Source organism: Phocoena phocoena, chromosome 10 (genome assembly GCF_963924675.1).
Source record: "Phocoena phocoena chromosome 10, mPhoPho1.1, whole genome shotgun sequence".
NCBI classification, from domain to species: Eukaryota; Metazoa; Chordata; class Mammalia; order Artiodactyla; family Phocoenidae; genus Phocoena; species Phocoena phocoena.
In genome coordinates this window covers 98,112,273-98,134,068 of record NC_089228.1, presented here as the reverse complement: position 1 = coordinate 98,134,068, position 21,796 = coordinate 98,112,273, and positions in this window count along the sequence as shown.

Below are 21,796 nucleotides of genomic sequence, written 5' to 3'. Positions count from 1 at the left end.
CTTAAAAGCACATGAACATTTTACTAACGTCAAGTACTGTCAAGGAACAAGTACACTCAGACCGTGGTGTGAATGATGGTGAAGAGGATGAGTCCTAAAGGAACCATAAAGGTAGATTGTAAAGGGTCCCGCGAACCATTCTAGGCAGCCTAAAGTTTATCCTATGGGCAAGAGGGAGGGACCAACACTTTGAAAGAGATGTGGATTAGATCCATGTTTTAGAAGCACACTGCACAGAGGAAAGAACACTGCTTCTGGAATCAAGGGACCCGTTTCTCCTGAGCCAGTTTTCCCATATGTGAAATTATATTTCATGGAGTTGCTTTGAGGATTAAGTGATCTGAATTAGTAGGTGCCCAGCAAATGATACTTATATGTGAATCGGTTACAAGTGCAGAGCTTGTCTTAAAGGAGGAAGAAGGTAAAAACCGGGTTCTAGAAATACTAATACTCCAGGCAGGAAATGGTGACTAAACTAGGAAAATGATGGTAGGGAAGTAAGTAACCAAAGGGTTCAAAAACGTTTCAGGTAGCGCTAAAAGCCAGGACTTGATAACCAGCTGGATGTGGGTGGTGGGAACAATGGAAAAATGGAAATGAAATCATGGCACGTTACTAGAATGACCAGTGAACGAGAATAGAAGAAGAATGAAATTCTACAGAGAAAAAAAAAGTCTTGAAGCCTTGAGCAAAATTAAGACCATGTTTCCATTGGCTTTGTTAGATGGAAAGTAAAGTTGAAATTGGGTGAATTTGATCAATATCAGTAACATAGATAATTCAGGCACTAGAACACTTTTCTATCCACAGTTCCAGGATGAAAGAATGGGCAAGGGCAGTAATTTATCTGAATAAATTTCATATTTTGGCTTTTGGATTTTGAGGTAAGGTAAAAATGAATATCAAACATCTCAAGCATGGTTTGCAAGATCAGTATTCCTTACTTTAACCCTCCCTTCAGGGACTTCCCTGGAAGTCCAGTGGTTAAGACTCAATGCTCCCAATGCAGAGGGCCTGGGTTCAATCCCCAGTTGGGGAGCTAGATCCCACATGCCGCATGTTCAACTAAAGATCCCGCATGCCACAAGTAAAAAGATCCTGCACACCGCAGTGAAGATCCCATGTGCCGCAACTAACACCCAGCACAGCCACGTAAATAAATATATATTTTTAAAAAGCCTCCCTTCACCTACTCCTTGGGGAAGGTGTTTGATGTAGTTGTATGAGTATGGCAATAATACACATACACACAGAAACACATATATACATAGACAGACACATGCACCTACTATATAGACTAATATACAGGCTATATATATTTATGTGATATGTGTATATATAGCCTAAGAGATATATATGTATATATACATGTGTGTATGAGTTTCATGAGCATGGCAATAAAACAAAAACAACTATGAATAGATAGATGGATCCATAGATACATATACACAAACACTTCCATGTACAAACATACACACAATATATAAACAAATATTTACTATATATTTATCTGGTGTATACGTTTAGCTGAAGATATATATGTGTACATATATGTGCATATATAAACTATATTAAATTATACAAATATATAAACTCTATATTAAGTTATGTAAATATATAAACTATATATGTTAAAAATTGCATAGGCTTGAGGCCAAGGAATAAAAGATTTCCTTACTTCTATCCCTCTGTGCCTACAGAAAAGGATGAGGAATCCAGACTCGTGAGACTGTTCTGGGCATCTTGAAGCTGCTACTCTAGAGCAGCTGTGTCCTTTACACAAGGGAAGCTTTCCCCTTGTATCCTAATTGGGCATGAAATCTGACTCACCAGCACAAGTTATATTGGAGCGGCCAACAGAGCAGCTGCGTGCGAAACCCCTTGAATAACCCTCATCCAGTGACTGAAATTGATGTGGAGGGAAACATGGGGCCCACGTTAACCTGGCAGATGCTACAAGGAATTCGAATCACCTCAGTGCTCACCATGCACTGCACCGAATCGTCCTAGTTTGTCTGCCCTCACAGCTTTTCAAAGGCCAGAAGTAGAACAAGAGCCCAGATATTTTTATCGTGATGGTACATTTCGTGACAAAATATTGGCAGGGTAAGTGCCTTTTTACATACTAACTCATCCTGTTAGAGATTAGGGAGCACGCTCCCAGTGAAGAGTTTGGTCTCGAGAGAATGTGATCCACTGAAGATGTGACGATTGGCATCTCACTAAACCACCTGTGGTTAGTGTCTATTACTGGCAGGTCCCTGCCAGGCTCTAGGAAAACACTCTGTACTGAAGGCAGAATCCCACAGTGCTTAAAGTTGCAGGCTTTGGAATCAGACCGTCTAGACTCAGGTCTAACAATTACCTCTGGGTAATGCTGAGCAAGTTACTTAACCTCTCTGAGCTTCGGCTTTCTCCTCAGAGGTCACATATTATTTTTAACACATGGTATTGTTGTGAGTTAATTAATATAGTGGATATAAAGGGCCTGCTATGTAGAAAGAGCTCACTAACGTAAGATATTGATACTAGTTGGCATTATTTTTCATTACAACTGTCACAGAGTCAAAACTGGTTTTAGGAATGCAGGGGGGACAAAAGCAAGAGATCTCTTACACAAAACTATCTCCCCTACTGACATACATTTCCAACATTAGCAATGCCTCGTTTTTATTTTTTGAAAACATTTCATTCTTAAGAACTCATTCTCACAATATAAACCTCTCTTCTGTAGACCCCAGATAAAAGAAATGAGCTCATTTGTATTCTAGAGACCTTAAAAAAAGAAACTCCGTTCCCACACATGCTACTTTGTTCCAAAGGAAAAGCTTGGACTTCGAGGAAATGGGTTTCAACATTTCTCAGGATGTCTAATGAAAATTATCGATTTATATTCCCTTCTGATCACTAATTAGAGTTCATGCAACTTAATGACCCAGCTTCTCTCCAAACTACTTATCAAGACAGGGACACCCTGAGAAGCCACAGATGCTGATACCAGACACCCCCATAAGAGACTAGTCATGCCCTGAACATCAGAGTTACTAAGAACAGGGAATTCTGGTGAGTTTGATATGGAAAAGCCTATTTTATTTTTTTCAATAACTGTTGTACTGAAACTCATTTCGACCTTATTCAACACACAGATATGGACATATGTCTTGATGGTGCTCCAAGTGCTCTAAGGAACGTCAGAGAACATCTAGTCCAATCTCTCATTTATAGATAAAGAATCTGAGGCACAGGAGAGCTGAGTAATTGTTCAAGCTCCACAGCTACTTCATAGCAACGTAGAGTTTTAACTCAAGTTTCCTGAGCCTCCGTATATTGTGTTCCCGTTTTGGTGTTTCTTTAAAGATTCCTGATGTTGAAATGTCTCTGGTTCTCAATGAGGGATCTGGATTCTGAACATCTAGGAATTCGGGGCAGACATGACAGGAGATTGAGCACAGTCTGAAATGCCCAGGTTACATCCTAATACTAAAGCCCTAATACGTCTCTGAGAGCCACTTACCGTATGTCTCTTTCTCCTAGAAGTGCAAATTGTGGCAGACGGCGGGGGGATCCAGTTACCTAAAGAGTTGGGGTAATAAGCTTCTCGTTAAGTCAAGCTGTCCTCAATGGTAATGCCCTAATGACCCGCAGGAGTTGGTGCGCTCCTAAAATTCCTTTCCTTGTTGCATTTTCTTGGGTCTGTGTGTTTGGAGAAAACATTTTCTGCAAGCAGATGTTTCCGTACTCTTAAACAGTCTGTCCTTAGAGGGGCTCCTCGTACACCAGGGCTCCTGGGGACGTTCCAGGGGAGTCCCAGGGTCAGAAGCTGTGGTCTCAATGGCTGTGGAGCGATGGGGACAGCCCGTCCTTAGCAGAGCCTTCTCTTCTCACCCACCTGCGGGGTCGTTCGCCTTTCCTGACCACAGTCTCAGTAGGTCGTCCACATATATTGAGCCCTCACCTCCACCATTATCACTTTGTTCCCTTCCTGCTCAACCCTATTACCGCCTCTCTGTCATGGACTACAGAGAAAAATAAATTATAATTGCTCTAGCCTTCACAGCAGCATGATGGACTCGCCTGGTTTGGAAATTGCTTAACTCAGAAAATGGGCTCAAAGAGGAGCAAGTGTACACAGGTGAGAAGGGAGAACAGTACTGGCGTGCGTTATAATGGGGACCACCAATGGTGATGCCATGAGGCAGACAAAGCAATTACTGCCTAATGGTTTACATGAGAAGTATACACACACACACACACACACACACACACACACACACACTCCACTTCACATAGGCTTACCTGTGATCAGATTTGTTTAAAACCAGCTGATGGACTTGGAGGGCATAATGCTAGTGAAATAAGTCAGACAGAGGAAGACAAACACTGTATGACATCACTTATATGTAGAATCTAAGGAATACAACAAACTAATGAATAAAACAAAAAAGAAGCAGACTCAGAGATACAGAGAGCAAACTAGTGGTTGCCCGTAGGAGGAGGGGCAATACAGGGGTAGAGGAAAAGGAGGTGCAAACTACTGGGTGTAAGACAGGCTCAAGGATATACTGCACAACACAGAGAATATAGCCAATATTTTGTAATAACTGTAAATGGAGTGTAACCTTTAAAATTGTATTAAAATAAGTTTTAAAAAATCAGTTGCTCTTCATTCCTTAAAACAGATTAAAAACAGCACTCCTCGATACAATGTAATCTCATATGGATAAATATTAAAGAGTTACTTCCAAAATTTAAGACAATTCTCTTGTTATTAGTAAGGTGTCCTTAAAAACAAACAAGCAAAACTTTTTTCATACACACCAACTGAGAAAGGTATTCAGGCTTAGGGCCATCTCTATGCATGTCGTACTTTTCAAATGTCTGCCCTCGGGAAATTCTCCCAGCCCTTTTGAGTAACTTATCCATAAAATTCCTTCCCCTTTTCTTGTCATTCATTAACAAGCTTCATAAATGGAGTGACAGTCCTCCTAAATTAAGTACTGTATATTTCAGGCTAATTTTATGTTTTTTATCACAATAGCGGGGCAGTATTAGCAGCCTATTATTTTGTCAACTTTCTCATTTAGCAAAGCAGCTTCAATTTATTAACAGTGAGGAGTGTGCATGAATCAATATGTTTCATTGGGCAATGTGTCATTTGTTAATCGGATATTGATGAGATTATTGACGCACAGCTAATTAATCTCCAGCCCACTGCCAGCCTTCATATGTTTCCTTAATTATGTCCTTCATCTTAGTCTCCTGGCTTGAGCACCCAGACGCAGGGCTATAGACAGTGAGTGAGGTAAGCTGTCAGAGGCTCTTTTCACACATTTACAATCCCTTGGCTGTGAAATTATTTTCTTAGTTGTAAATAGGTATCAAAGAGATATTTAATAACATTTGTCAGCAGATTGATTTTGATTGGTGTGGACTGGCTTCACATCCAGCAGCCATGGAATTTTGCCTGTGAAGGAGGCTATTAAAAAAGAGAATGCTTAATTAGTGATCAGCAATTGCACGAGTCAGTTGTCATCCGCCCTCTGGAATTTAAAAATTGCTCTTCTATGGACATTGTTTGTATAGCCTTGGTTCAATATTTCAGATCACTGTGTTTTCTTTTTCACTTTAACTCTTTATTGCCACCTTTCTTAGCCATGGACAGCATTGTTGGGGATAGAAAATTCAGAGAGGACCCAAATCTCTTGTAGTTTTTAAAACTTAATGCAGCCACGATTAAGTAACAGTTATAATTCCACTGGCTGCACCTAACAAGAGCCTAAACAGAAATCTTTATATTAAATTAGTATTTCACTTCCCTTTCCCGGACTTCTGAGTGAAAATGGAAAGTGCAAGCTCCCATCCTATTCATTAGTTCTGTCCCTCTTTGACACACGATAACCATTCTGAGTCTTAATTTACTCATCTGCGAAATGGGACAATGATTCCTGACTTAACTCACTAGATCATTCTGAGGTTCCATGAAGTCATGTGTGTGAGAACACAGGATTTCTAGGATGCTAGCCGATTACTAGGTGTTATTTGTTCTGATATATTATTTACAAGTGTTCCAAAGTTCATGTCGAACCTGTTTGACGAATGTAATAGATATGTGATAATTAGCTTGTTATTCTATTTCTGTCCATTTATTAATTCCTCATGTAAGGTCACAGGGCATCCCTTGGCAGAGAGAGAGAGCGAGTTGGTAGTGGTGACAGGGGTTAGACAAACGCTACCCTCACTCATGGTTTCCTCATGTCTAAGATGCAAAAAGGAATAGCTCTCCATGAAGCTCCTTTAGCTCTTCAACAAAGCTAACATAAAACATCCCTAACATAAAACATGGCTTTTAATAAGGAACCCCTGATGAAAACACATTTATTTCAAAGGGGTCTTTAAACAATTGCAGTTTCAAATCCAGAGCTAGACTTAAAACCAAAACGCATGGGTTTCCCAGCTTCTGTTCCTCACTGTGCACATTAGATTATGACGTCCACTCTTTCTTCTTAACTCATAGAGGACTACTGAGTCTAGCAGGGAGCAATGTCAATACTTCTATGATTTCTTGACCAAAAAGCTTCTCCCTCGCCATGGTTTATGTATGTATGAGACTATGAAGATGATTTTTTAAAAAGGAAAATAAAAAGATGAAGATTAAGAAAAAGGAAAAGAAAGAGAAGAAAGATGTGAGCCAATGAGAATTGATTAGAAAATTCCCCTTCTTATAGCATCACATGAAGCAGGTATTTAAATATGTTAATGGTTACATGGATGGCACCACATTTTTCACCAGCGGTGCAGCTATAGACTTCAGAGTTCAAATATAGAGTCTGTACATTGAACTAAATGGCTACCAAAACTTTACTTGTATGTTCTTCTCTTCAACATACGGCCTTGCACATAGTAGGTGTTCAATTAAGGTTTTTAAAAAATTGATTATGCCTATGTGGACATCGGGGAAAATATTGTTCATGAAAACAAGGCAATGGTCAGCATCTTAAAAGCAACCCCAGGGAGGACTTCAGGCAATTTTTTTACTCCATTCCATTCATGTAGATCAGGGTCAAGAGAGACACAGAATCAGTAAGGTGTCAAGAAGACAGGATTAATATCACTGTATTAGCTTGATCTTCCCTGGCACAAAACGAGTCAGATTGTCGCTCCTTAAATGCTAGTCTTCCCTAATCTTCTTGAACTTCTGATGGTGGTCCTCCTTTTCCCACTACACACTCCCCACGAATGACTTTATCCCTAACCCGAGCCTCAAATACCAGCTGCATATTGACAACACTCAGTGCATATTTCCAGACACAACTTGTCTGTGGAACACCTGATCCACATCTCCATCTTCCGGTAGAAAACGTCAACTTAGATGTTGCATGCATAAGCACCTCAAAATCCTTCTCCCTCATCTTTAAATGCAATCAGTACCGACTGCTGTCACATCTGCATTTTATCTCTCAAATCCTTTCCCTTTTCTCTCTCCTCGGTCAATTCCCTGCATCATCTCCCATCGCCTCCTGCCTGGATTACTGGACAGCTGCCTGAACTCTCCCAGCCATGATCCAAGCCCCCTGTCCCTGGTGACTGTCCAGAACGGGGTAAGTGTTACTCCTGCACTTAAAACACATATATGGCTGCTTATTACCCTTATTATTTGGATCAAATCCAAATTTATTACCTCCTTTGCCCTGCTTGATCACACTTATCTCTCCATTTTCACCCCCAAATGTCTCATTCCTTGACATCTAATCTACAGTCACGCTGAATGCCTTTCGGTTTCTTCAATTCCCTCAGCTTCCAACCATGCTGTTCTGGCTAGAATGTTCACCAACTTGACTCAAATAATACCTACCTGCCTTTGTTCCTGAGATCATTTTACCTCTATTGTGTCTGGTGGAAACACTATATAATGGCATATGCTACTGTCCCTTCAGTGACGTCATGTTCACAGAGACTATGGTGAGAATGTTAACACCGTAAAAATCAACAAATGCTAAAAATTAGAGCTGTTTTTTTTGAGAACAGGTTGCTAACCATTTAGACAAGCACACCACTGCTCTTAGTGTGAATCCTGGCCTGGCCAAATGCCCCCGTTTACAGTCTGTCCATGTCCTCTGCCTGCCCCTCCAATTAATTCACACACTTCTCCAGGAATGCTTTTTCTAAAACACATATGTGATAAGTCACTCCGCTGCTTAAAACTTCACCATACTGCTCCCACCAACATACCCAAGACCTCATACCTTAGCATGGTTTATAAGATGCTTCAGTGACCCAGACCTGTTTTTCAAGCCTCCTCTCCCACATCCAAGGCTCTGGCCATTCTGTACCTCTTATAATTGTGGTTTTTTTAAACCTCTTCCCAAGTTGTTCCTTCTCTCTAGACTGCATTCACGCACCTTGTATACTTGGCAAACTCCTGGACGTCATTTGAGACTCTGTTCAAACATCAAGTCTTTGTTGATGTGATTCTCAAGGTAGAATAAAGATTTCTTCTCACATGCCCCCCACCATCACTGTGTGAACACAATAATCATACCACTTTCAATATTACAGTATTTGTGGGTTTTCATGTGTCTCCTCCACTTCACAGAGTCCCTTGAGGGCAAGGACAACATGACCATCACCAGCTTTGTCATTTATTGAGCGTTTACAAAATGTTGGCTGGAAGAAAGAGAGGAAGGGTAGGGAAAAGAATAGAAGAGAATAGAGAAGGAAGAGCGGAGGGTAAACGAGGTTACAACCACTTATGAAGAAAATGAGCTCTTCAACCACAAAGGTCATGGAGATGACAGTAGTACCATACTGGCCAAGATTAATGAGTTGACAAAGTAGATATTACCCAAGGACATCCCCAAGAGTTCTAGAGGAGTTCAGGTCTTGCCCTCTCCTCACAACATGTTTTTATGGAGATTAAGCCAGGTTTAAATTAGCCACAGTAATATCAAGGAGAAAACAAAGTCATTGAATGCAACTACATCCTGAGTCATGTATAGAAAAGAGAACTGTAACTATATTTGCATTGCTTATTGACAACAGAAAATTTATGGACAACTGTACAGTAACCTCAGGTGGTCTGCTGCAATTGCTGTCTTCTCTTGTGGCAGTTGTGACTCTCAACCCCAGTCAACAGCAGTTTGATGTCTGAAATAATGCATATCCTTCAATAAGAGACTCAATTCACTGTACAGTAAATGCTCCCATTGCTCCGTGCTAAGTTTCATTCCTTCCCTTTGCTGACCCACCACTTTATGATTGGCGGATTCTTTCTGCCAATCTGGTACTCTGATCTCGCTATCATTCCAAATACTTTCTTTTTATCAAGATGTATCTCCAATCTGTTAATTCCCTCCATTAAAAACTTTGACTATCAGAAGCTCCTAGCTTTCCTTCTACAATCTCACTGGTCAGTTGACAGAGAACATAAAACATTACGAAGAAATGTATTCAAGGAATGCCATCTAGGTATTCATTGTGGTTCATCCCTACCCTAGCAAGGACAACAAGGCTGTCTAATCAGAATCAGACCTGTAATTCCACTGATGACAAAGTTAGAGACTGAACTCAAGGAAAAAACAATCATAGATTTATTCTCTCCAAGACTTTCCCAAATCCCAGTGAGATAATCACTACAAACGGTCTACAGACTTATTTGTGGGTTAGCGTTCATAGATCTAGATGCAAGCCTGCCATCTGTTCTCAGCTAACACTATGCAGAAGACACATGGAGAGTGAAATAGTTGATAATTACATGGTAAATCTAAAAATGGTACATGGTCGAGATGTATCTAGTTCAAATCACAAATGACCTATTAACTGTGATAGAGAAGAAAAGATGATTATATGTTATGATTCATACACTCAAGTAAGTAGAGGGGAATAGAGTTTCAATCATATAATCAAATATTAAACCAGGTCTAGATGCACACATCAAAGACCAAACTCTCCAGTGCTACTTAACCATCCATTTCATTTTGGTGTTCACATCTGCCCATAATATTGAAAAAAATTACAGACTTAGTCTTTTATCTAAAAGCATCAATACAGTAGAACAAAACAAAGAAAAGCAAGAACACGTATTACGGGTGATAGTAATTTAATTGGCAGATGAAATATACGGGTTAAACTGATTAAGAATGGACTAGGTAATTTTTTACAACCCAAATAACTCATGAAAGACCCCTGGGAAGTCTTCCTCACTGAGAAAGGAAGAAGAATTTTTCATTAAGCCAATCCTAGATATCAATATAAGGGAAGACAAATAAAAAATGGTAAGATTTACTTAGCTTGTCATTGTCCAATGGAAACAAAATGTAAGTTACAAATGTAACTGCAAATTTTCTAGTAGCCACTTTTTAAAAAAGTATAAAGAAATAGGTCAAAATTATTTTAATAATATATGTAATTTACCGAATATTTCTGAAGTATTATCATTTCAGCATATATCAAATATTTTTAAATTAGCAAGCTGTTTACTATTCTTATTTTGTACAAAATCTTCAAAATCAGATATGTGTTTTACACATTTTAGTTTTCATAGAAAACACTTGAACTACGTTTAGATTTCATAACATTTATAGTTGAAAAAGTAGATTTGCATAGTCACATTTTCCAAACATTCTTAAAATTTTCCAGTAACTGAATCAACTATCCCCCCAAAAAATGTCATTTTTTAAATAATGTTTGTATCCACTTTAACAAAACTGGCTGGTTCATCGCATTTAAAAGACTTATTTGACTTCAACCAAAAGCACATTAATTTCAAAATTATGTCTGTACAAGTAAACCCACTAACTCTTGTGTCAACTCAGTATTATTAACATTGAATTCAAAAAGGTATTTTAAAGGGCTTCCCTGGTGGCGCAGTGGTTGCGAGTCCGCCTGCAGATGCAGGAGACACGGGTTCGTGCCCCGGTCCAGGAGGATCCCACACGCCGCGGAGGGGCAGGGCCCGTGAGCCTATGGCCACTGAGCCTGCACATCCAGATCCTGTGCTCTGCAACGGGAGAGGCCACAACAGTGAGAGGCCCGCGTACCGCAAAAAAAAAGGTATTATAAAAACTGGAAAACAACTTTGTTTGTCAATATCAACAAAGCTTTTTCAAGTTTTTTGTAGTTTCATTAGCCAATGTACATAATGCTGTTGATTACAGTTAAAATATTCTGCATATTGATTCTTGTTAGAAAAAAATGTATCAAATCATTCTCATTGATCAGGGAGTCATTATTATTGATTTCAATGTAAATTCTTGTACCTGCCAACTGCAGTCACAGATGAGCTTGCTTTGTGACTTTGGAGCTTCAAATTTGGCTCATTTATATGCTGTGTATTTTTGGTGAGAAAGCGTAAATCACATTGCTAGTTTTGCCTTTGATTCTTAAATATTGAATACATTGAACATTCTTTATGTTGGAGTTACCAGAGCAGTAAACCTTTGTAAACCGCTTCTATGATTCCTCCAGTCAGCAGTGGCAAAAACATAGATCATTAAATTCAGGGTCTTCTATTTCTTTCAACATTTCTACAAACTGGTGATAACTCATGGCATTTGCACATCTCTATGGAATGATTTTCATAACCATAGCCATGGCATTTTTCATAGAATCTGTTTCAGAAAACCCTGCACAAATATTTTCAATATGTATTGTACAGTGGAACAAAGAAATAAGAGAACCATCAGTCTTTGGTTTTAAAATTCCAGCAAAACTTGATTATTTTATCTAGCATAGCTGGAACAGTGTCAATTATTATAAAAACGAAAACTTCTATATCTAGGTGTAATTCCTTGATAGATGTAGGATGCACCACCATCATGCACCATCCGCTCAATTTTTTTTAAGCCATGAATTGGCAACATTTCTTCGTAAATTTCAAAGTCCTTTGAGAAAAAAATGCACCCAAAGTATTGAAAGGACAGAGTCTTATATCTCACAACTCCTCTAAAGCTTAAAAATAGTATTTGAAATTTATAAAATTTTGAGTAAATTGATCTCTGATATCGTTAGTAAGGTCTTGCATTCTACAGGCAATTATTCGGTAGCTCAACTGAAGATCCTTTACTTTGTATAAAATATCATTTAGTCTTATCCTCATAATCTTCTCACAAAATTTCCATAACAGAAATAGTTTCTTTTATCATCTCTCCAGCTAAAAATGGAGACTTTGGGTGTATGTATAAGAATCCACGCTCTCTTGAAACTAGTCAATTTTACAAGCTTAGATACTGTTAGAAATCGCTTAAAAACAGTTTTTTGGACATTCAATTTTGCTTTCAGGCACCTAATTTCATTGATCCCTTTTGACTGTTGAGAGGAAACTTCTTATCAAATTCACTACATATGCCAGAAAATGTCTCCTTACATTGTCAACTTTATCATCTTTAAAAAATTTGTTTTCACAGCAAAAAAACCAGCTTCTCTGATGTGCTCTGCTGCAGTAAATTGCATTTGCCATTCTTGATAAAATTTGTGACACCTTCTTCCAATCTCTTTTTTCATTTACTGTTCCAGTTCTTTTGTAACTCCGCTCAGTTCTACATCAGTGGCATGCTGTTGTCTTGAATTTTTTAAATGTGCCCATTCTACCTTTTAACTATAATATCCTTTATTACAAGACAATTAAAATAATAAGTATGTCGATGTGATTACCAGTTATAATTTACATCATTATCACTGTAATTCATGCAGTCTTCATAAAATAGTCATATAAATATATTACAACGCTGCTTTGGTAAATTTTTTTAAAAAGTCAAGCTGAATCAATCAGTTGACACAGATCAGATGAGTAATGTATTTCTATGTTATACTAGAAAAAAATGCACGTGCCCAAAATGTTCACTAGAATGCACCAGGGATATCTCACACAGTTCAACAATTGAAGAGAAACGTAGTCCTACCAAAAAATGAAATTGTGTTTAGCAGAAAAGATTATATACTGCTTCCAGTTTTAAAATTAAGTTAAAATCAGTTAAAATTAAATAAAATTTCAAATGTAGTCTCTCATTCATGCTAGTCACATTTCAGGTGTTCAATACCCACAGGTGACTAGTGCCTGCCATGCTGGACAGGTGAGTCCAGGTGGGAAGGAGGGAAGCAGGAAGGAAGGAAGGAAGGGCAAGTTCTTGCTTTAAACACTAAGAGCAGTTAGGTTAAAACAAATTCCTGCACTCAGATGCAGATGTGAATTAGGTTTAGAATATATACTAATATCCTGTCTCAAACAACCATAATTTTTCATTTATCACCAAGTTAAAAATAATTGTCCACTTTTTAAAAATTACTCATATAGCATTAGGAGCTAACTAGTGTATAATATCAGTACCTTGAACACTGTCAATTTTTCCACAAAGTGCACGTTTTAATTCTTCATGAAAGTCACTAGATCTTACCATGTTATAAGACAATGATAATTTGTAATGTCACCAGTTGACCCAATCCTTTTGGTAGTGTCACAGGAAGTTCAAACATAATGTGCCCAAAGTCTAAGCCATCAATCACTCCCTCCCCCAAAAATCTCCCTGTACCTCTTCATGAGTTCTTTATACCCAGTATCTAGTACGGGATACAGATTAGGACTCTCAATAAATAGCTGTCGAATGATTAAATATATGAATTTAATTGCATTCGTAAGCTGAAGTTCTTAAGCAGTTCTACAAGTTGATAAACTCAAATTTTATATAAAGTTTTAAGTATATACAAAAAGTAATCTGTCACTTTAAATTTATAATGGAGGGGAAGGGAACAGACTATAAAAATAAATTCCATACTAAGCCAAGACATCTGACATCAACAATTACATACCATACTGTAACAGCAAGCCAATCAGAGAGAGCTCTCAAACACTGTGGTCTTGGACTATATATTACTACAAAAATCAGATCGTCACTTGCTTTTTTACATTTATAGTATTTTACAGCTCTGTTGAGGAATAGCTAAGAAGGGATCCACAATCTCTGTTTTTGAGATAATCAGCAGTGCTCGTTGAAATTTGGTTTAAAGTTTATAAACAAAGACTTGTGTTAACTTGATTCATACTGAGAACCTCCTCAATAAGATGCATGTAAGATACAAGAAAAGAAGAAAATAATAGTGTTTCTTCTCAGTAGTCTCAGAAGAAATATTACCCTGTTTTTTCTCCCATTTCAAGGTACAGTCTGTAATCGATGAAATCAGTATGGGTCAATCTCAATGAATTGAACCACAAATTCCCTTCCTCTGGCACATTAAACTTTCAGTGTCTTCAGTTATATTTGGGCGTTAGATTCTCCCTAAACTTTCTGGGGTGGGTAGAACAGATAAACTTAACCTCATCTGTCTAATGAAGAAATGAGGGCATGAGATTTCAGATGACTGGCTTAAGTCACACAACTAGATTCTGGACATGGATTTGAAGAACTCAGATCTCCTGTGTCAAACCTAGCACTCTTTCCGCTGGATTCCACTTACAGGAATAGCCTAATATTGACAGATTCTGTAGAGACAAGGGGAGAAAGTCTCATCCAAACCAAAGAAAGTTGAGGACAGGATGCAGACCTAGGGAAAAACACTGGAGTTTTTGAGTTGTTTAGAAATAAGAGTATTAGAAGGTGAAAAAGCAGTTCTCAGAAAGAGAAAATCCCAAACAATTCCGTTTCTGGCAGCACCTTGGAACTTTTCCACATTTAACAGCATAGGAAGGGGGAGGAAAACATGATGTGACCTAAATGAAGCAGTTTCACTTAATGAATTCGGACAAGCCATATTTCTTCAAAGCATTCCATTAACCGTGTTTTGTCCCTCCGTTTATGTAAAAATATCATATTATATAAGTGCCTGTGTTTGGACGTGTAGATAATTAAAGTAGAGGTTTAATGTCCTTTTGGCTTTACAAAGTTATGACATTTCCTATACAAAGTCAGGGGCTTATTTCCTTCCTAATTCATTTGATAACTTGCATTGATGGTAATATAAGTTGTGTGTTTTAAGATACTATTTGTTTAGCCCAGGGGTAACGTAAATTCTGAAATTTAAAAGCTACAACTTTAACGATCTGAATAGTAACAGTCTAGATTTATACATGGCCAAGTTAATGCCCTTTATATTTTGTTTTCTCTAGACTTTCAACTGGAACATTAAAAAAAAATCCAAAGAACAGACCTCCAACAATTTTATGTATACAATGTCTGCTACCAGCGCCCCATGCGCTTTTTCCCTTTCCTACCACTGAATCCATCCCGTATACCCAACATTTGAAAGTAGTTTTCTATTTTACATTTTCTTAATTCTAATTAAACAAATCTTAATCTTGACTTTAATGGTCGCAATTATGATACTTCATTATGTTAAATGTTAGTTGCAACATAAGAATAAATTGTATAAACAGTTTAGCTGCAATTGCATGGTGTCTAACTGTACATTACTCATTAACAAGATGTGGGTAGCAGCAATTATAACATTTCCTCCTAATGTCCCCATTTATTGAGTCACAGCAGCAAGCCCCCTTTTCACAACACACACTGATTGACGATAGCGGCTTTTGTACTCATGGAGAACAGGCACTATAACCCGCTGTGTGTCTCCAACTCAGATCGATGAAAGTACACATTAGCTCTTAGCCTCACAGGCCAGAGTTCTTGAAGGTCAAAATAGCCATCAGCATCACTGTAGGGTATAAAGATCATTTCACAAACTGTGAACAAAAACAACACAACTTGCTTTGCAGTTTGATTATTGTTTATAGATACAGCAAGCCAAGGATTAAAGCATAGCCTTGGGGCAGCGTAATTATTTACAGCTGAAGACTCATATCATTATTAGCATTCCCCTAATTGCTTGAAGTTATATCAATGTTAGTTGATTTAACACATTTTTTACAACATGAATAGAAATTGTTTTCTCTGCATGAGGAGTGTCAATTTAACTGGTAGATGGTTTCTTAATTTATCAAGGTTTTTCCCTTCTTCTTCTTCTTCTAATTGTTCATTTTTCTTTGAGGGAAGATTTCCTGTTAGCCATAATGGAGAGAAGAGTTGAAGGTGAGCTTCAATTTATCTACTGTATCTTAACGCTAACAATACTACAATGGTTTTGTTTCGTTTTCATTAAAATTTGAATCCATAAAGCCACAACCTCTTCAATTAGGAAATGACTCAAACTTTCCCCCCTGGTGGTTTGTACTCATCTTTTTTTCTTGAACACCTAACCTGACATTTGGTTTAACATGAACAGCAGACCCATGTAGCTCACAGAAGCCTTTAATGATGTTGAAGTCATGAAACTTTTCATACATTGTAAAATCTCAAAATCTAGGTCAACCTGCCAAGTGTTTAAAATACACCTAAGGTAAAGAAAGCTAACTATGTATCTATAATATAGATGAAAATCTTCAGTAATATTGGAAGAAGGAAAAGAAAAATTCAGGTATATCATTGTGGATGGAGTTTGGAATTTGTAGGGGTTTAAATGAATTCCTATTCTTTTTTTGATGTTCTTTACCTGGATATGTCATTCTTTCTTTTTGGCAATATATTTTCTACCTATAGGTGGCGACACTTGTACTGTTTCCTTTTGAACTGTTCCTCGATTGTGCCTGCAAACAAATGGACTGCTACAAGATAGAGACCATAGAGTCAAAGGTTTTCAAGACCAGAAAAGATCTTAGCAACCAAGTAGTCAATCCCTACATACAACATCCTATAGCCGAGGGAGCTAAGACCCCACGGGATTAAGCTAAATGCCCAAGATCACATAACAAGTTAGTGATAGAGGTGGGAAAATAAAGAAGAAACTAGATTCAGAGATAATAAACAGGGACAAGCTTGCAAAATATCACTTAGAACACTATTTGCACCAAGCAAAATAATCCAAATAAATTATATGTATTTAAGCCCAAATCCCATCATTCTTTTTTTTCTTGCTTCACAATAAACGGCTCTCCACAATATTATGGTAAAAGAGCTGAAGTCTTTTATTTGAGAAAATGTAAATGTTTATGAAAATGCTTCCCAAAGGGAAATATCAGTTTAATGGCTAATGTATGTTTTTACAAAATTGATCACCGCTTGCAAATATGAAACTACTTGAGAATATCTGAGAAAATTGCTAATGGAGCTTATTGTTTAGAAGTATGTGAAAGCAAATACCAAAGACTTTGATTCTGGGTCATGGAGGTTACCCAGAGATCTTATGAAATTTAAGCTGTGATTGTTAACCTGCTAAAAGTTACCACATTACTTAACACTTGTGATCTTATCTAAGAGACATATGGTAGGAATATTTCCAAAGATTTCTCAGGACAATTTTGTTTTATCAAAGCGAATATTATTTAACAATTCTCTGTGTTTGATGGGCCTTTAGCAAAACTCTTGCTGCTGCCTGGAAGAAATAGAAAACTTTAAAATGGTATTTTAGATTAATTTAATTTAGATTTTCTTTGAACAAATTACAGTCTCTATAGCGACCCTGGTGGGTTGCTTCTGGGGTCTGCAGCTTGCCTCAGTCCCAGCTGCCCTGTGAACATGACTCTGGGAAAATGGAAAGAAGGTGAGATTTGGAGAGTGGTTTGCAAAACCCAGCATCACTGATCGGTAATGTCAGAGTCATCTGCTTTCCTGAGAGTTTAAAAATGCTTTTCCTTCTATAGATAGAAATGATCTTAAACAGAAGAGATTAATTAAGTCAGCACAGAAAGACCATTTTACATTGATTTTTTAAAGTATACCTTGATATATAATTTTCAGGCTTTTACATTTTTTTCCTTTTTTGTCTGTATTTAGGAAGATTATAAAACAAAATTAATTCGTTGGAGAAATAAAAGCAGTAAGGGCAGATTAAGCAGTTTTTAAATTAGCAGTCCCACTAAATACTGCATTAAAGTATTTCCTTCTCAAAGATACTTTCATATTTTTCACAGACTAGCAAACTGCTCTTCTCTCTTTTGTCTTTCACAGCCATCCAACTTGATTTTACTTTTTCAGTTCCAAGTTTCATTTATACAACTCATGCATCTTAACTTTCACCTTCCAGTTTGGGGTGAAATAACTGCTTTTTGTTTGCTGTTGGCAACTGTCTTTGCTTTATACCAATAATTCATATCAGGTAGTAACCGTGTTTATATTTACTCTATCCTGATATAATAGGTCAATTTGGTACAATGTTCTTAATTTTTACACCTATAAGACTTCATTCTTCCGTGAAAATGGTGGTTAAAAAATTTTAGCTGCAACAATGGTTTGATTGTGGTAGACACTGAGAAGTTGGAAAATTAGTATTCTGCAGGTCCCAACTTGCATGAAAACGTCTCTTTTACGAAACGTGAGGTAGGAAAAATTTATCTTGCCATCCATTGCATAGAATCAAATTCCTTAAGACCCATAAGGTAAGTATTCACTTTTTAAACTGTGTTGAAACAACTATCATCAAATACTGGTTGTGATAGATTAGAGCCTATACCTCGTGTTAACATAAAATGGCTACTTTTCCGTGCCCTTTTGTGTTTCTATCTGTGTCTTCTGTTCTCAGTGCTCCCTTTGGAAGGACTGTGTGCCCCAGTGCAGAGGGGCTGGTGGGAGGGGCAGTGGAGCAGGGTGGGAACAAGTCTCAGAAACTTCTAGGTTACAACGTATGCTGGGCAGATAACATCTGCAGATAATGACAGGGCAGGGGTGAAGGGTGGAAAGGCCAAGCCATGGAAGAGTGACGAAGCATGGGGAAAGGAGGAAGCTTTCTGGCAAGTGCTTGGCTGCAGACGGTACTGAATCATTCATTTGCAACTTCACCATTTAACCTGTGCTGTGCAGAGGGGTATTGTATCTCCAACCGCTGGAAGTTGTTTAACTTCTTTTTCCACTTGCAGGAAAAAGAAAGGACTCTGATGGCAATGACATGGGATGCTTGAGCAGTTTGATCTGTGATGAGTAGCACGTCCACTACTTTGAACAGTTTTGCTCTCCTAACTGGAGCTGTGCGGCACTGAAGTGAGAGAAAGCTAATACAGTAAATGGAAACCGCTCTCGGTAGGAACCAGATTCGTCGGTCCTTATAGCAAAAGTGGATTTCAGATAACAGCTCAAGCATGACCACTCCGATCACAGGCCAGTGTTTATGTATACAGAGGAACAATGAAGTGGCCTGGCAATAACTGGAAATACATTTCTCAAGCTTTCAGGCAATGCCAAGCTGAAAATTGTGGTCAAAGCCTGTGGGAGATGCAAGACCCACCCGGAATTCATTGCGACAATTGTAATTAAATCACATATTTTGTCTCTCTCTCTCTTTCTCTCCATGCTAAGTGTGTAACTATTTAAACCCCTGTGAACATGTCAGACGTCATGACTGGAATTCTCCCAGGTAGAATCTTTTCATTTCTATTCGTGGAATCAAACCGTCAAGAGGAAAGAATGTCACACCAACTGTCCTGACCTTGATGGTAACTTTACACAAAACCATACCAATCTTTCCTGAGCTTGTATTTGTTACTTAAAATGTTCGCAAACCTACAATTTACACAAGTAACAAAGCAGGATTCATCAACAAATGAGGGAAAAATTTAAGTTCACTGGTAATAACAGCAAATTAAGACACAGATGTGTTTTTTGCCTAATAACTTTGAAATGTTTAATGATTGCACGCAGTGCCCACACTGTTGTGGAAAATCAGGTCTGGCTTATTAATAAAAATAATAGGCTTTAAGAGGATCTGACCTCGAGCTGCGTGATTTCCCATCTTACCAACTGAGTAAACTTGGGCAAGTTACTTAACCTCACAGCATCTCCGTTTCCTCAGTGGAAAATGAGGACAAGGATTCTGTCTGCTTCACTGTGCCATGGTGAGGACTAAATTTTAAAATGCAGAATATTTAGCAGTGCTTCCCATTCCACACACACCAGCTATTATGTCCATTAACACTGTCATTTTGCAAACATTACCTCACTGACTTCTCAAGCATAACTCAAACTCTATTATGGTTGCGACCACATCGGAATGTGTCTATGGCTATGAATAAAAAGTGGAGGAAAAGTCACATAATTAAAAATACTCAAAATTAAAAGACGAGACAATGCTATTTTTCTCTTTTTCAAAAAGAAATCCTTTACATTATTATATCATTGACAAAAGGGAGGCAAAAGTATATATGCAATTCTTATTGCTAAACGTTTGCTGTAAGAGTTTTATTCCCTAATAGACTAATTAACAAGGGGAAATAAATGTCTTTAGAGATAGCAGCTTAAGAGAACAAGTATTGATGGCATGGGAGGAACACTAAGTATCCTCCCTGTCAATGAAAAAAAAAAAATACCAAACACATCCTACCAATTAGAGATTTGATCTGGCTGACAAATTCACCTTTTAAGGAGTAAATATCCATTGGCAGATATTTCCTATTAGTCACACACATGTTAGTATGAATTATTTAAACCTCACAGATCGACATCTAGCTAAAATCAGAGGTTCTCAGTTGATGACATTTTTGATGAAGAAATACATGTGGAATTTGTCTGAGATCCCTGGGTCTTGAAGGGTAGCAGGCTTTAAAAACTGAGGAAGTTTAGACAGCCAGAAATCTCCACAAGTGCTATGCTATCGGTTTGAGTGAGTCATCACAAATACATGTACCTCCTGCCAATGGAAAAATATAGATAAAGAAATGCTTCTACTCTCACTGACCCTCTTCAGAGTTATCCCCCTATTATTAACACTTTTTGATATCATACGTCCTTCATGTTTTTCCCTAAAAATACTTCCCTCCACAGTGCTGGGGATCTCCTTTATCAGGGAGTATCGAGGGGGCTTAGAAAGGCAGTAACGTGGTCCCTGACCTCAGGGTTAGCCATGTTCAGGTGTTGCAGAAGTTCTGCAGATGGATCGTTGTAGAATATAACATAACAAGTTCTAATTTCTCTTCTGCCACCTAATGTCTGAACACCCAGTGTTAATGTTTTGCATTAACATAAACCTCAGTCAAAGCTAATTAATTTTTTTCCATCTAGGCATTTTGTTTCACTTTAGTTTCCTGAATTATCAATGGCTGATACTTTTTAAACTAGTTTCCACATTTAAATTAAAGTAAAAAATAATTTAAGAGCTACTGAGATTTCTGGTTTGGGGAAATCTCCATAAGTAATGCTCCCAAAGTAATGAACTCCAGAAATACCGGTAAACCCTAATTAAGCATGACACAACAATGGAAATTAGAAATGGAGAGGGGGCATCACAAACCCAGCCCTAAGGTGGTTGCCCACGTTTAATCTCCAGAATGAAAATTGAAGGTCTCCTCTCCCAACCAACGTGTTTTTAACTGAGGCATTTCCTGTCAGTACATTAGCTTCTCAAAAGTTTCCATTATTTTTTTTTCTCTCTGATATACATAGAAATGTAGCTGTCTATGGTAATAAATATCATCTCTGTCATCTATGGCTATCAATAGTCACAGAGATTTCTGTTTTCATCTCACGTGGCTGTGAGGAGCTTTCACATTTAGCTGCAAGCGCTCTTCCCTTTTAAGCTGGATTCAGATGTTATTGGACAATAATAACCATTAGCTATTACTTTAACAATATCTGAGACATAGCGATTAGCCCTCTAGCTTGCTAGTAATCAAAATTCGCAACATCCAGGACGGCGTTTTTCATCTTCATTCAATACCCGACAACTTTGCTCACCTGCACCAAACGTATAAAATGTCACCACAGTTCCATCTTTGCAGCCATAAAACTGCAGTGTTTTTGGATTCACACTGCTGTCTCTTATCCTGACTGCTGTGTGTGTGTCAAATCCTAATTTTTTTAAAAAAAGTCTCAGCCCTTCTACATCCATCTCT